The 16,138-nt window shown below is 45.6% G+C and overlaps 1 protein-coding gene across 5 annotated transcripts in view; it reads right to left on the bottom strand.

Annotated features, from left to right (window-relative positions):
• Nucleotides 1–15,708, bottom strand: part of LOC148017545 (B3 domain-containing protein Os07g0679700-like) — a 54,940-nt gene extending 39,232 nt beyond the window's left edge. For 2 of the 5 annotated variants that reach the window (XM_087663490.1, XM_087663487.1), the window contains exons 1-2: nucleotides 15,103–15,708; nucleotides 14,760–14,972 (exon numbers count right to left, since the gene is read on the bottom strand). The gene's annotated coding sequence lies outside the window, so the exon portion shown is untranslated. The remainder of the gene's footprint in view (nucleotides 1–14,759; nucleotides 14,973–15,102) is intronic. The other 3 variants (XM_087663488.1, XM_087663491.1, XM_087663489.1) reach the window with 3 other exon arrangements.
• Between the last annotated feature and the right edge of the window lie 430 nt (nucleotides 15,709–16,138).

Raw genomic sequence — 16,138 nt, 5'->3', positions numbered from 1 at the left:
CGCCACCCATGCGTTTGGGGGTGCACGCATGTGACCAAGAGATCCAGGAAATACCTGCATGCAATGAGTCCTTCTTCCATAGCATGAAACGAATAGACTGAGTAAGAGCATTCAGAGTCGTAGCAGTCCAGGGCAACAATGGCAAGAAATATGTGAGCGTTGGCAACATAATTGTCTGGGCTACTTTGAGGCGAACATGGAAGGGCCAGGCTTGAGACTTCCAATACATAAACTTATCCACCATTTTCTGAGAAATCCACCGCAGAAGCTGCTTTGGGGGAACATCAACACCCAAAGGGTACCCAAGGTGCCTGACAATGGAGCCACGAGGAACAACCAGACCCTGCCAGTCCAAGGACTGCAAATCCGACTCCGTGCAGCTGAGAATGGCTGATTTGAGCGCATTGACATGAAGGCCGGACGCCTGACCAAAGAGACCCCAAACATCCAATGCTTTTCGAAGGTTATCCTTGTCCGCACGCAAAATCATAAAACTATCATCCGCCAGGGATTGGCTAATGAAGTGCTGTCCTGTAGGAAGCGACAGTCCGGCCAACTGAGAAGAGGCTGCCATATGAGATAACATCAAAAGGATTGGATGTGTCGCAAGGGCAAAAAATAGAGGGCTCAAAGGGCACCCTTGTCTGACAGAGCAGGCAAGGACAAATGGCTCAGTAACACCTCCGTTCAGCATGACTCGCGAAGACGCTGCATCGCTAATGGTGTAGATTAGACGAGACATCCGAGCACCAAAGCCCATAGCAGACATAAGTTCAACAACGAAAGACCAGTCCAGATAGTCAAAAGCCTTTTCCAGGTCCAGTTGAATCAGTACCACCTCTTGATTAGAATGCCTTGCATAATCAATTGCCAGTTGAGCATTCAATACATTGTGCAGAATATTTCGGCCCTTAATGAAACCATACTGTAGAGGGTGCACAATGGCAGGGAGATGCTTATGGAGCCGATTCGCCATAACTTTGGAAAAGATTTTGTACATTGAACCCATCAAAGAAATTGGGCGCCACTGTGTCAACTTAGATGACGAAGGAACTTTTGGAAGCAGTTTAATAAGACCTTGTTTCCATGAGGAAGGCATGATCCCCGTTTCCCACACCTGCTGAAACAAAGCCTGCAATGGTTTCGCCAGTTGGGTAGCAAAAGCTTCAAAGAACTCATTGGTGAGACCATCCCAACCCGGACTTTTATCCTTGGGCAAGTGTAACAAGACGTCCATAACCTCTGCCTCACAAATATCTGACTCCATAGTAGCTTGCATGTCCTGCGGAAGCTGATTGCGGACCAAGTCATAAAAAACCGAACGGGCCTGATTAATTTGGGCTGAAGGTGGAGAAGTGGAACCGAGAAGGTCACGGAAATAATTTATGCACATATGCACAATAGTCTGCGGATCCAGGATAAGGTGGCCTTCTGCATCCTCGAGTCTAGTCATATTCTCTCGAGCAGGAGAGGCGTGGAGAGCTCGAAAGAACTTATGGGTCTGACATGCACTATCTTGCAAAGTCTCCGTCAGATGTTGCAATTTGGCCTGCTGATATGATTTCAACTGGAATTCTTTAATAAGATCAGCCACCCGCATGGCCAGTGCGAGCAGAAATGCATCATCCGGAGTGTCCACCAGCAGAGAACGAACCAAAGCCAGCAGGTCCTCTGCTGCCTGGCGACGCCGCCGACAAAGAGAGGCATGATAGATCCCATACTGCCGAGCAACCCGCTGCACATTAGAGAGCAATCTTTCAAATGACGCAGTGCCCTGAGAGGAGAAGTCCACGAAGAATCTGTCAATCAATCGCTGCATATAGCCCTGAAAGATTGCATGCTTCTAATAAGACGAATTGAAACGCAAAGGGAGTCTCCCCAGAAATTGCTTGAAAGGTGCAATGGGTTGTGCAAGGAGCTCGAGCTGCAGCGGGAAATGGTCCGACAAGGCATATTGCTGCAACACTTTTATTTCGAGCATCTCGGAAAGAAAATCATCATTCTGCATGATATATATACGGTCCAATCGCGACCATGTTGTTGCATACTGGGCAGAATGGAAAGTAAACCCTGTAGAAGACGGGTGGAGCCAGGACCAAAGATCTTGCTTAAGAACAGCAAGAGCCAACTCATGCCACATACGACTTTCCGGCGCATCCATTACCGAATGCTCCGATGTGGACTGGAAAGAATCAACACACATATTGAAATCCCCCATGAAGAAGCCCCGTCTACCAAGTGACAAGGAGGTCTGCAAAGTCTGCCAAAGCTCCCGACGAGATAACGAATCATTCGGAGCATAGAGGCCAAGTAACCATAAGATTTCCCCTCCGGCGCATCCATTACCGAATGCTCCGATGTGGACTGGGAAGAATCAACACACATATTGAAATCCCCCATGAAGAAGCCTCGTCTGCCAAGTGACAAGGAGGTCTGCAAAGTCTGCCAAAGCTCCCGACGAGATAACGAATCATTCGGAGCATAGAGGCCAAGTAACCATAAGATTTTCCCTTCGAATAAAATTTCAATCACCAAGAAGCGGCCATGAACATCATTTTTAATAAGAACCGGCTGATATTTGTCATGTACAATCATGAGCACACCCGAATAATGCATGGCCTGTGTCCCTGCATAAAACAAACGAAAGCCATGGCAATCCACAACTTTTCCAGCTTCACTGTGACTCTTGTGCTCAACAGCGCACAGGACATCCCACTGATTCTCATACAATACAGTCCACATGGCATGTTGCTTGTGTCGAGAACAAATTCCTCGCACATTCCACGTGGCTATTTTCATGTGTATTCAAAACAAAATCAGGTACGAGGCACAGCTCGCCTCAATTTGACTTTGTCAGCGAGAATGTCCAGGACTCCCTCGTCCAAGAAATCTGCCAACACCGAAAAGAGTTCTGCGGACCAGATTTGGAAGTAGACGGCATATCTGCTGGCTTGGGGTTGGAACGGGGATAACGACGGTCCCACGGGGTAATGACGTTGCCTCTGGTATCAAAAGCCAGCTTAGCAGGGGGACCCTTTGGACGATCCGAATACATTTTCCTGGCGGGCTGAGGACGGGGGGCAGAGGAAACCATAGCAGGAGCAGAGCGCTCGGAAGACAACATTTCCTTCCTGCGCATATATGTATGCATGGAATCTTGTGAGGTAGTAGGCACAGTATTCTCCATGCCAGCAACAACCCTGTTGCCTTTTTTTGCATGTACTTCAACCCAATCAGTGGCACGGGAATCCAGACCCGAAACCTGTTGTTTACCTTTGGCCAGAACTTGGGGCTGGTGGATAGTATCTAGCGACGGAGCATCACACACCATATCTTCCATGGGCGGCGCAACATGGCCAACATCTGAAGTGTGTTGCTGTTCCGGGCATTCGGCCATAAAATGCCCCAACTGTCCACAGGAAAAGCAATGGCCTGCAAAATTGCCCCATTTCAAACGAAAGTGTAACGGATGCATGCCAGAGCAATTGAGGCGTAACCAAGCAGGCCTTTTTCTTGCAGTGTCCCATAACATACACAAGCGGTTGCAATTCACAACCCTGAGACTGGGAGGGACCAAAACAGTGCCCACAGCGGCCATAGCATCCTTTAATAGTGGCCAATAAACAACCGCACAATTTTTCACTTCTACCCACACAGGGCATTCACGTTGCAGCAGACGCTGAAAATCTGCCATTGGGCGCCATGGAACCACATGAACCAACCGGCGATCAAAAAACAAAGGCAGTTTAGACAGGAGAGCAGCACAGTGTGTCTCCGATTTCAATAAGACCTCAAAAAAACCTCGGGACCCAACAAAAATCTCTTCAACACATTCCCCTTGTAGCAGACTGTGCAGCCACTGGCGAATACGGGAAAGCAGCGGGATTCGACCAGTGAAGAAGAGTATCACAGCGCGATCATAAAACACCGAAAAGGAGCGTAGGACAGTTTTTGGGTCCACGGTGGCTTCCGGAACATCTTCAGGTGCAGAGTCAGAAAAGACTTCCTGATTATGTTGAACGAAGCAACCTGAGCATAGGAACGATCCTGATGAACACCGATCTCTTCCGAAGTATGCTTGGTACGTTTACCCGCAGGCTGGATGTCGGGACCAAGGGGCATCTCTTCGTTGCACGGAACCATATCCTCAGGTTCCTCAGCATCAGAATCCGGGCCAAGTGCTGCCACCGTTTGGTCTATGAAATCCAGATCCAAACCAGCCATCGTGTATCACGATCTGATCTCGAAGGAGGACTGACCCTCTCTCTCTCCCGCTCTCTCTCGCTCCAGGCGCTTCACCACAAGATGCTCTTTGCAGGCACCCACCGGCAGCAGACCTTACATAGGGCAGACGGGACAACAGCGAGAGCGTACCGGGTGTCGGGATAGGTGGCGCAGGTCCAGGCGACCTGGTGTGCAGCAGGCGACGGCGCAGGTCCAGGCGTCCTAGTGTGCAGCAGGCGACGACGCAGGTCCAGGCGACCTGGTGGGCAGCAGGCGACGGCGCAGGTCCAGGCGTCAACGGGGCGCAGGTAAAGCGAACAGGTGACGGCTCTCTCTCTAGGCGGATGTCACGCGCAGGAAACGGGACGCCAGTGGATGGCGGGGTCCCGCCCAGCACGCAGCAGAGGGCGACCTCTCTCTCTCTCTCTCTCTGTGTACAGAAGCAGGGCTGCTCTGTCTCACTATGCAGGGCTAGATTGCACGTGCCAGGCGCGAACACAGGTAGCAGAAACTAGGGGCGCAGGCCCAAACGCTTGATGTTGGCTCTCGCTGAGGCAAAGAAGAAATCTGTTACCTGTGGCGAGCTGACAGGTGACAGCGCCCAGGTCTGACGGCGACAACTGCGACCAGGACCCGCAGGACAGACAGGCGACGACTGCGACCAGGGCCCGCAGGTCAGACGGCCGGCGGCAGGGCGGGGCGCTCAGGCGGCGACATCTACTCTCTCTCTCTCTCTCTCTCTCTCTCTCTCTCTCTCTCTCTGTGTCTGCGTGTTCTCTCTCTCTCTGTCTGCGTGTTCTCTCTCTCTCTCTCTCTCTCTCTCTCTCTCTCTCTCTCTCTCTCTAGATTGGCACAGACCCCCCGCTCTCTCTCTCTCTCTCTCTCTCTCTCTCTCTCTCTCTCTCTCTCTCTCTCTCTTTTGGTATCAGAGCTGAGTTCGGCTCGGTCTCCTCTCTCTCTATACCAGTAGCATTCGATTGCCCAGCTCCAGCTCCAACCTAGTCAGCTGCTGCCTCCGTCTACACAACAGCCCTCAGCTGCCTGCAGAGCTGTCTACAGCTCCACCACCACCAACAGCACCACCAGCAGCTGGCGGCTGTCTGGCGCCCTACCTTAGATGCCAGCACCTGCAATGCCTTCAGTCATCCTATCTGCCAGTGCCGCCCCAGCCCTCAGCCAGCCTGCGCCTCCTGAAATCAGCCTGCGCCAACTGCGCCCTGGTCCTAACGCGCCGCCAGCCTGGTCTGCCTACCAGCTCAGCTGTGTGCCACCTGTTCCTACTCCACCATCAGCACCAGGCCTGCCTGTCACTCTTCAGCTTTGTTGACCCATAAAGGAGGTAAAAGGGAAAGTTTATTCATCTTTTATTCAGATTTGAATTTCAGACAGGGACTTTTGCCCGGGCAGGCTACTTCTGCTCCTGCACGTGTCTTGGACACATTTATTGCAGAAATTTCTTAATTTTCGGGCCAAAAATTTGGGGCTTTTTGGTTCAGTTCAAACATTGGCAAATGTACATCAGGGTCAGTCTGAAATAGACTGAAATTGTGCATTTTGGACAACAAAATTTTGGGGCTTTAGCATTTTTCGTGCTGCTGAGCACTATTTGTGCATCGGACAGCGTGTACATTGGACGATTTTGACAAAGTGTGATCAGATTTGTTAATTATGTGTGGTGCTCACTGTAACTTCTGGAAATTCTCAGATTTCCAGGTTGGTCCACCTCTAGGTCTTGCTCTTGTGCTCTATGAAAAGGGAACATTTGCCATGGGAAATCAGGGACAGAGGATGTATTCACATATGTATCCAAGGATGATAGATTGGATGACAACAACTACTCTCTATGGTCTTTCATGATGAAAAATGTACTAATTGCGAAGAATCTTTGGAATTATGTTAGTGGTGAAGAAGTTCATCTTAGAGTTGCGGCTCCTGCAACACCTCCTCCAGGAGGACGTGGTCAAAGGCCCACTCAGCCCGCTCCAACTCAACCACGTCCCAAAGATCAACAGCACAAAAGGCTTGCGACACACGGGATGCTCAAGCATTGTAGTTGATTGCATTGGCAGTTCAACGGTCTATCATCCCGCACATATGGTCTGCAAACTCTTCACAAGAAGCATAGCTAACACTTGAGCAAATGTTTGCTGGAAAAAATGAGACACGCATCTCTTTCTTGAAGAAAGAGCTTGAGAATGTGAAGATGAATGAAGGTGATTCCATGCAAGATCATCTTAACAAAATTCAAGACTTGCATGAGCAAATAATGAATGTAGATGAGTATTATTCGGATGCATAGTTGATCTCTACTACTATAAATTCATTGCCGCCCTCTTATTTGGCCTTTCATACGGCCCTAAATCTCACCATGAGAATTTCCCTGCAACCACTTACTTTCCTTCAGTTGGTTAGTTTGCTCTTAGAAGAAGAGCAAACAAGAAAGAACACTGAGGTGGATATAATAGCCTCCGAGCAAGCTTTTATGGCAAGGCAGAAGGGCAAGGGCAGCTAGTCTAAAAATGCTCCACAGAGTTCTGGGAGTTTAGGTACTTCATAGATCAGCAAGAAACAGGGGGGCATGCAAGCCAAGAAGGGCAAGAGCCACTATTGCAAGAAGTCAGGTCATTACATCATAGAATGTAAAAAGTGCATAGCCAAGGAGAAAAAGGAGGAGTCAGAGATGTCTGTTTCTAATGCACCTTCTACTGTTACTAAGTCCACATCTTTTATTGTAGACCGTGACTATTGTTTCTACATTTGCAATTATGACTCTTCTTGGGCTAATAGAGCATTTAGCTCTACTGAGGATGCTAGTACTTGATTTTTTGATAGTGGTGCTTCTCGGCACATTACATCCCGCAAGGATTTGTTTTCCTCTATTATTGCAGCTCCTGTTGGCAAGTCAATGCAGTGTAACAACAATGCATCTTAACCAATTAGAGGTATTGGGGAGATTGTGTTGACAGCCATTGATGGCTCTATTCTCTGTTTACAGGATGCCTTATGTGCTAGACATAAAGAAGAATTTGTTGTCCATTTCTTCTTTGGCAAAGTGTGGTATGCATATCACATTTAATGACGACAAATGTATGGTCAAGGATAACGAATTCATGACTTTGGTTTTGACTGGCACATTATGTCATGGACTCTATGAGTTAGATGCTTATTCGGTTTATCAATCGGTCTATTTAGCATCTGCTCTTACTCTTGCTATGTCATAGGCAAAGTTATGGCATGCTCGCATGAGGCATGTCAACTATGGCAATTTGATAGTCATGCAGGATACACAGACGCTAGATAGCTTATCTCTCTTGGAGAGACCTCCTGACCATATTTGTAAGGGATGCATTTTGGGAAAAATGCATCAATTCTCATTTTCTCGTGATGTTGCTTTTAAGGCAACCGCCAAATTACAGATTGTGCATTCGGATGTATGTGGATCTATGCAGACAAAGTCATTGGGTGGCTGGTATTATTTCGTCACCTTCATTGATGACTTTACTCGTTTTTGTTGGGTCTACTCATTGGTGAAAAAGTGAGAGGTGTATAATGAATTTTTGGCTTTTGTTGCACTTGCTGAAAATCAATCTGGCTGCAGGATTAAGACTTTTTGTTCGGACTGAGGAGGAAAATACATGTCTTCCATGCTAAATCATTTCTTGAAGCAGAAAGGCATTGTCCATCAAAATACTACTGCATATACTCCATAGCAAAATGAGACTGCAAAGAGAAAGAATTGGACTATGCACCAGCTTGATATCAAGAGTCAAGACTGCATTTTTACATGGGGAACTTCAAGAAAAGTGTATGTACAACAGCCCATTGGTTTTGCAATTGAGGGATCTGAACACTTGGTATACAAGCTAAAAGAGATTTTGTCTAGTTTGAAGCAAGCTCCCCGAGCTTGGTATGAAAAATTTGATGCCTTTTTACTCAGCCAAGGGTTCATTAAGCGCCAGATATTCAATTTGCAGTTTCAGCCTTGAGCAGATATATGCATAGCCCACGCATGTCACATTGACAAGCTATGAAGCGTGTTTTTCGTTACTTGCAGGGGACTAGGACTCTCGGATTGCTTAATACCAAGGTGGGACCACTGCAACTACATTCTTATAGTGATTCAGATTGGATTGGTGATTTTGATTCATGTCACTCTACAAGTGGAAATTGTTTCTTTCTTGGCTCATCTTGCATCTCTTGGCTCAGCAAGAAACAATCCATTGTTGCCACATCCTCTTGTGAAGCTGAATACAAAGGCAGCTTTCACTACCATAGTTGAATGTGTATGGTTGAGACGTTTGTTGGCTAATCTTGATGTATCTATCACGAAGCCTACTCCTTTGTTTAACTGACAGTCAGAGTGCCATTGCAATGGCATGGAACCCAGTGTTTCATGCACGCATGAAACACATAGAGATCCACTATCACTTTGTCAGAGAGAGGCTACATGCAAGAGATATCAACCGCGTCTACTGTCCTACCACTAGTAATGTGGCAAACATCTTCACTAGAGCTCTTCTTCGTGACAAATTTGAAGCATTCCGCAATGCTTTAAATTTGATCTCCTTTGGTGGATGATCCTTGTATGCTGATCACTCTTCACTCCATGGGGGGTTTGTTAGGTTTGACTCACGCCTACGCTCATAGAGGAGTGTCGATGATCTTAGTAGGACACTGGGGCACTTTTTACTCTCCTTATGAGAGGTTTTTCCCCTAGTTATATTCTTCTTTATTTTATGTACTTATGTTACACAGTTCGAATACTTGTCGTGTTTTACACCTTTCGAGTGTGAATGCACATTAACAACCCTAAGGTTTAAGGGTTGTACTTTGTACTTACACATTACTCTTTGATACTTGCATTGGGAGTCGTATCTTCACTCTCACACTCCTTCACTATCAATTGTGTACTCTCAGCTAAGCGATCTGTCCTCTCTCTCTCACACAATGATATTATGGGTAGTTTCTTGTTGAAGAGATATGCAAGAAATCCATGAACCAAAGTAAAAAGGGTCAAACATCGGCAACTTAAGAAGAAAGGCAAAAAATAGTATAAAGGCGAGAACTAGGACTGTGGGCGATTGTCAAAAGTAGGTACAACAATGGAGGCATGGAAGATTACTTTAATAGATTGAACAACGCAAGAAAAAAGAAAAAAGAGAGAACAAAAAACATTGCAAATGGAGAATTCAAAGATATGCTCCAAAAATGAAATCCATATACAAAAAATGAGACAGTCACGTACAACAATGAGTTGCCAAAGCTAAGTGGAAACTGGCATTGGCTCCCTCCCCCTCTCCGATAGAACCAACGAGTAATTGAGTATGCTAACAATGATTGAGGAGGAAATAGTGGCCAATAAATAGACCACAATCAACAAAAAGTCAGCCAGCTAAATAATAATAAAATAATCATGTTGGCTAGCATAAAATGACCAAAAACTCATAAAATAGGCGCCAAAAAAATGCATATATAAAATGTTGTGCCAAGCCCACTAAACCATACACAGACTCACTCGTGAGATGACTAATCTACTAACACAACGTGATACAATGATGCAATAATAATGACTCATCATAGTCCACACAACAAAGACCATCAGTATAGAACCATGGATACCCAAGCAATGGGTGATTGGGCCACCACCAAGGTGCCTCAAAGAGAACCTAACATCGATATTGATCATACCAACTCCTGAAAATAGAGAAGAATCATAGCAACACCACCAAGGTGCCTTGGAGAGAATCTAATGTCGATGTCAATCATACCAAATCCTCAAAATAGAGAAGAATCATAACAACTCTCAAAGCCTGTCAACAATGCATGAGGGAATATCCTCTTTGCAACTCTATACTCAAGATGAGGCTCAACTATCCAACCTCACCACCCTCTCACACTCCCTCTTTGGAGTTAGAGAGTCATGAGTGATGACTACATCACTAGCACTAGAATGCAACGACAAGTGATGCTAAACCGAAGTACAAACCAAGGGTTTTAAGCAAGAAAAGGTGTGGACTTTGATGAGAACTTTTCACCTATGATGAAATTGACTACTCTTCGCATTGTGCTTGCCTTGGTGGCTAAGGATGACATCAAGATACAATGTGCTCGTATGAATGAATGATATGCACTAGAGGAGAGGCAACCAATAAATAGGCTAGATAAATACATCCTAAATAACAAGACAACTAGTATTAAATGCACATCCTCAAAAATGAAATGAACTCTAGTTATGAGCCCTATCACCCAAGATACATATAATACTAATACAGTTGGTTCTTTGTGGTTATTGCAGTTCTATCAGCTTTGTCTCTTTGCTTCCATTGCTCCACACCATTCCGGCAGGGTATAAAATCCCAAGTATCTTGGTTTTGGTGCTGGTTGCTGTTTCAGCTCTGAGCCCACTTCGTAACTGCTCTAAAGTCTACCTCATCTGAATGATCTAAGTGTCAACTTTCATAGCTGGATAGCAGTTTTCAGCAGCTGGGCGCCTGATTTCTCTGCATCTTCAGTGCTGACCCTGCATTATTTGTCTGCTGCAGCCTGTGTTTTCACTGTCCAGACATCAATTATGCTTCGGTTGCTCATGTTTTGATCTTGTGTGCACCCAGTTTTCTTTGTCTTTTTTCTCATGGGCATCAGCTTCTTCATGCCTGTTTTTTCAGCCAGATTGACATTGTGAAGGGAAGGATTACACGTGTTGGTTTCATGCTTCTATTCATTACACTCCACATTCTGTTCTCTCTCTTGTCTGAACTACTCTCTTTTCTTGAACAGTTGAACTCGTGGTATTGGGCTGTCCATCATAAGTGCCTATTCTCTCTCAAACCTACTTATTGGCTGCCTCTCCTCCACTGCATATCATTCATTCATACAAGCACATTACATCTTATTGGAGGGAGATTGGAGCACTCTACTAGTTGCCCACACAACCCATGCCTTTCTTGTGGCACTCATGAGAAGCTTGAAGGCCCTGACTATCTAACCTCAAGATCCATGATGAAAGCTTGGTTTGTGTAGAAGTGACCTTAGTATATCAATTTAAGATTTTCCTTGCATCCCTAAAAACCATCTTAGTTTCCATCCAGTGGGATGAAGACAACTATGAGGAAGCAATCCTTGATTGGGACAATGACAATGCCAAGGCATATTCAGCTCTTCTTTGATGCATCTAGAAGGAAGCCTTACCAACATTTACCTCCTGCAAGACATCTTTAGACTGTGGGAGAAGCTCCAGCTTATGTATGAGGCTCCTTTGACCATGAGAGTTGTTACCCTCTCTGGTTTGAGGTGATTGATACAATTCAAACATTCCTTCTCAAAATGACATAGATCCAAGATCAGCTTCACAACCTGCGATTTGCTCTTCTCAAAGCTCATCCCTATGGGCAATATTCTCTACAAACGGCTTCTAGAGTTTGATGGTGTTGCAAATGCCTTATGAGCTCAAACATTGACTACACCCATCAATTTCCATCATATGACCTCAATGCTACTTAAGCATGAATCAGGCTTGGTATGATCAACATCAACATCAATGTCTTCCCATGGCACCTTGCGGGTGGCTTGATCACCCACTGCTTGGGTATCCATGGTTCTATCTGATTGTCATTATTGTATGTACTATGGTGGGTCTTTCATCATTGTATATTTTATTGTACTTAGCAACCATGATCTAAGAGAGGGTATTAGCATTGCACATACCTCGGGTGACAAGGCTCATAGCCTAAGGCATTTCATTTCTAAGGATGCGCACTCATTGCTAGGAAACCTGAATTTATGGCTACATGTAATGCTCATCAGCATTTTCTTTATGATGCATTTATTTACTTGGGCATTATAAAGGTGTGATTTCATGAGTGCCATGGCAACCTAAATTTACTTGGCCATTATAATGAATATGTGACTAAATGTTGAGCCAAGCCATGCCCAAGTAAATTTAGTTGCGCAAGTTCACATAGTCAAGTTCAATAGTGTGTGGCTGGTTTATTTGACAACTCTTAACTTAGAGTTGAGAACTTTAGGGGTGCAGTACCTCTAAAAATGGTAGTACTCCATGAAGTTACTGAATTTCAGACTTGGCAATCATTCATTGTTAGAAATCATATTCTCGCTCCTCAATATGCTTTTCTCTCTCTAACTCATCTCTCTCTCTCCTTTGTTTGGCTCTCTCACCTCAAATACCCTCTCTCTCCTTGCTGGTATAGGTGGGGTCCTAGCCTAGTCAAAGTAGGGGTGGCACAGCCCTCAAGGGTTGAACAAGCCAGCTTACCTTCCTAAATGGTCAATTCAAGAACAAACTGCATGGAGGAACATAGGGATTCTTTGTTCCGCACGGTATCACCATGTAGAATGATGCTCTGATAACCTGATTAGCTAAACCATCACAGCCCAAAACCAAACTTAGTAGTATGGCCACATCCTACCTATGAGCCATCTTTGAGTTGGTAGGACATATCAGGAGCTCTATTCCACTATGTTATTTTCTTTGGCACAAACTTACCCTAGGCAGTTTAGGCAGGCCCACTTAGCTTTTGGCATGGATAAACATAGCCAGATGGTTTCTTGGCAGACGGATCTATCATTATCCTTCCTACTACTTCCCTAGCATTATCTTGGAAATGCGCTTTGCATACTCTTGAACAGATTGCTCAAGAACTCACTCGTCCATGCAGCTTGGTTTTGTGCATTTGCATTCATGCTTATATTGTTTGCTAATTCATGTACCCTGCACTCCAACAAATTGATGCATGATCACCACTGTGATTGAGCTTGTGTGAGCTAAGTTTTGCTGTCTTTCAAACTGCTATAGCTGCATTTTGGGCCTGAACCTTCTACTGTGCTATTTACTGCTGCATTTGGCTGTTCTATGTTTTCCTATTGCTACATTTCACTGGTTCCTGGTGCATTTTCATAGCCTCCTGCCTCACCTTGCACTTTTCGTTTATCCCATAACAGTCTCCAAAAGTTGGGCCATTTGGAGCAGTCCCAGACAGCTAGGCAACTGGCTGGAGATCTCTGGAGCCATGAAGCAATCAGCAATCATTTTGTCCTTCCCTATTGTCTGCTGAGCTTCCTGTTCCAGCCATTTGCAGCCTGGCATTTTCACTAGTATAAGCTTCTACTGCAGCATTTTCAGCATCCACACTCCCTCTTGCTTCTCCGGCAACAACCTTGGAGGATATAAGGGTCACTTTGCTGACCTGTGTCACCTTCAACTCGTGGGCAGTGAGACCATCGAGGATAAGCAGACTAGAGAGCCTGTGCAAACATCAATCATAGGGGCATGGGTTGTGAAACCTTACCACAATGCTTGCAATAGCTAGAGCTTCATCCACTTCAGGGCAATTATGGCATGCCCACTTTGGACACCTTCAAAATTCATGCAGGCTAGTAGGGCACGAGTTTGCTATCTGTCTAACGTCAATCAATTTATTCATTCTTTCCAAGATTTCCCAGCTTGTTGAGGAATTACCCAAAACAAGGGCACAACCTCCTTTAAGTTGCAAGAATTACCTTAGGGGCAATCAAGCCTAAAAACCATTCTCAAGAAGAATGCCAGGACAGCCACTACCCCCTTAACGGAGCCTGTCCACACAGATTTGTGCTGTCCCACGTACACACTATCTCCTTGGACAAAGGCATTCGTTTGACGCTGATTGTTAATGGCTTTTCTGGGTGTAGCTGCAGCTTCTTCTTGAAGCCCAAGTCTGAAACTCTTAACAGGATATATGATTGTTCCCACATAGATAGGACAGCTACAGTTGTTCTTACTGGTAACTTTAAACTTTACTTGTCTGCCTTCAATAGTTTTGCTCTACTTGTGACATTCATAGGGCATTAACTGGTACTGGCATGCTGCACACACCATTGGAAAACGGTGAGGTTATGGGGGTAAGACAGCTTATAGAGATGGTTTTGATGATGCTCGAGCATAGGGAGCTGAGGCAGTAGCAACTCTGATTCATGCCCACAACAGTCTCTCAGATTGGTGCTCCACACATGACACCTCACAAGGCGTTCATGGGCAGAAGCACTGTGGATCTCAAAGTGTTTGGATGCCCCTTTATATGTGTGCTGAGGTATTGGAGGGACAGTAAGTCCAAACACCACATCTTCATCAGTGGCAATCAAGTAACCAAGGAATAATAGCTCTATGACTTGGAGATAGTAGGAAGTTATGGGCAATAGAGATGTTTGACTTACAAGACTCCCTATAATCCAATTGGATAACACAAGCCACCTGAAACAGAGCAGATACACCTACAAGCGACCATGAACGGCCAGGCAGCCAATTGGTGGGCGGATCAAGATCGCTGTCTGACTAGCTCCCCAAAGGTTAGAATTTAAATCCTAAATGGCTCCTGTAGCCCATACAACTTTGATTTGTAGAAGCATTCAGGCAATGACAAGTTTTAGTGCAGGCTTTAGATTGAACTATTATCTCCAAAGGGCCTACAAACGCATGAACCCATGACACTGCAAGACACGGTTTTACAGTAGTCGGAAGAAAAAGAGTGATAGGCTGCACTGACCTGTCAATGAATGCATGCAAGTGTCCAAGCAAAACTCCATTTGTGAGGGGTCAAATGAACGTATGCAAGTGGACGGTTATTACTTGATGAGCAGCACCTGAGACAGAGAGCTTTGAGTCCTGATTCTTCCTTGTATGGGGAAAACAGCATAATTCAAGTGACGAGGATGATGAACGTTTGTCCCTCTCTTCTTCTTTTTTCTCGTAAAGGTTGCTGAATTAAAGAATAATCAGATGTACTCTCTCTCTCTCTCTCTCTCTCTCTCTCTCTCTCTCTCTCTCTGTGCATCTGTCCTGTCTATGTGTGCGTGTGAGTGTACGTAGGGGTGGTGGGTGGATAGTACCTTATTATCATGCATCTCATCATGAGTCATAGGCATGGCAGCCCCAGAAGCGCAAGGCACGCAACAGGCGTGTGCATGGACCTTCTCTCACCACACACGCCCAAATGCATGTACTGGCAAAAGCATATGTGCCAATATGCGTGAAGCTCATAAGTTCCCTTCAATGCGATCATATAAGGTACCATGCCACTTCACCGGTGAGTGATACTAGCTGGGTACTTCCATTTACATAACGGATTGGGGGACGGGGAGTGTCTCTAGTCCTTGGGTTGATCACTGATAAGCGATGTTTGTAGCTTCTTGCAAATGGGAATCAATCGACCCCTTGGGGCTTGTACGATGGATGCGACCCTTGTGTGTGACGAATCGCTTCATCGTGTTGGCATGCCGCAGAGAAGGACAAAAATGCGGGGCGCAGAGGGAGAGAGAGATACATGGGATTCGGGAAGAACAGAGGAGAGAGAGAGAGAGAGTACATTTGCCTGAAGCAAGGTCCACTGCCCGATGACGCACAAACCACCGTCTCATCTGTAAATGTACTCTCTGTCTCTCTCTCATGATCATGATCATGATCATATCATCATGACAGGGAATTGACCTCCCCTTTCGTGCCTAGAGAGAGAGAGAGAGAGAGAGAGAGAGAGAATATAATAAACTCCTTGTGGCGCTTGTTGTCTGCCCTGCCTGTTCAGCCGCCAACGTGTGAAGTTCCGGATGACGTGTCAGTGGCCCGGTGGATGGTCGCCGGCTACCGCAGGTTGCCATCCTAATAGAGCCACCCCCCACGCTTGGTCCTCTCCTCGACTTTCATGACTTGTTACAAGTTAAGTCACAACAAGTTTTAGACAAATCTATCAAAGAACAAAGGAAAAGAGCCATTTTTCCCACATGGGAAACTGTGAAAAACTTCTTGTAAGTGAACATAAAACTTTGGCCCCTACCATGATAAACCCAACAATATATCGATGATGGGAAGGGCACCTAAGGCAGATCGGGAAAAGACTCTGGCCCCGATTTGGGAAAAGATAAGTTCGTC

Source organism: Lygodium microphyllum, chromosome 22 (genome assembly GCF_053477565.2).
Source record: "Lygodium microphyllum isolate KBCC chromosome 22, Lygodium_microphyllum_v1.1.10, whole genome shotgun sequence".
NCBI classification, from domain to species: domain Eukaryota; kingdom Viridiplantae; phylum Streptophyta; class Polypodiopsida; order Schizaeales; family Lygodiaceae; genus Lygodium; species Lygodium microphyllum.
This window is presented reverse-complemented; position numbering and strand designations above follow the sequence as displayed.